We start from the raw sequence: 1,000 nt of genomic DNA on the forward strand, positions 1-1,000 counted from the left end.
AATGTTATTATTGTAACTGCGCATGCATGATTTAGAGTGCGATGGGTTAACGTCATTTTGGCTTTGGCATGGGGATTTGGCACTTGGTTTACCACACCTACATCTATGTTTATATAAGGCTTACATTAGATCATCTTTGCTTTGGTCGAATGCAGACATGTGTATTGGAAACAATACTCTAAAGTAACTTAGTGGAATGTATATCATAGCTTTCTCTTATCTTCTGTTGTGACTTTTTTCAATGTGTCTTTTCTCTTTAGTATGTTTGCTGAACACCATCTCCCATTTGATATGGCAAGTAAGTTGCGCTTGATCTAAGTGGATGTGGATTCCAAACTCACTAGATCAAGTTGACACATGTAAGAGTGTTATATCTATGGGTCACTTATATAAGGATTGCAATTAAGTTGTTTTATTTGGTTTTCTGTTTCATTTGCTCGTTACAGAGGACTCTAGGCTACACTGTGGGAGCACGGCGCTTCTGTCATATATATATTTATTGAGACACTGTGGGGTGTTTGAATACATGTTTTACGTATCACATGCCGTAATAAGAATTTCCGGCATTTATACACTGATTATGGTTTTTCTTTTGATTCAAGAGATTGGTTCATATTGATCGTTTGATTTTTCACTTACTGATCACACATCGAGATAGAAGCGTCCGGTATTTATATAGAAGTTTAGGTGTTTTTTGTGATGTAATAGTTTACCCTTTCACTTTGGAATCCACATCCACTTAGATCAAGCGCAACTTACTTGCCATATCAGATACCTTTGTTACACAGAGTTGCTGCTGGTCCTATTAGCTACATAGAATCCAGTTCTAGCGCAGTGATCCTTTGAACCAACCATCTCCCATTTGTTAAACCATTGCATGCCTTTTTCAAGTTCCTTTTTTGGGGTATTTTTTTGTTCTTTCCACAACAGGTGTAACTTGCATATATACATCTCTCTCTTTATCTGTATATATGTATATTAGAAATGTAAAGTTAGTTTA

The sequence above is a fragment of the Nanorana parkeri genome, unplaced genomic scaffold (genome assembly GCF_000935625.1).
Source record: "Nanorana parkeri isolate BGI_ZX_2015 unplaced genomic scaffold, ASM93562v1 scaffold861, whole genome shotgun sequence".
NCBI classification, from domain to species: Eukaryota; Metazoa; Chordata; class Amphibia; order Anura; family Dicroglossidae; genus Nanorana; species Nanorana parkeri.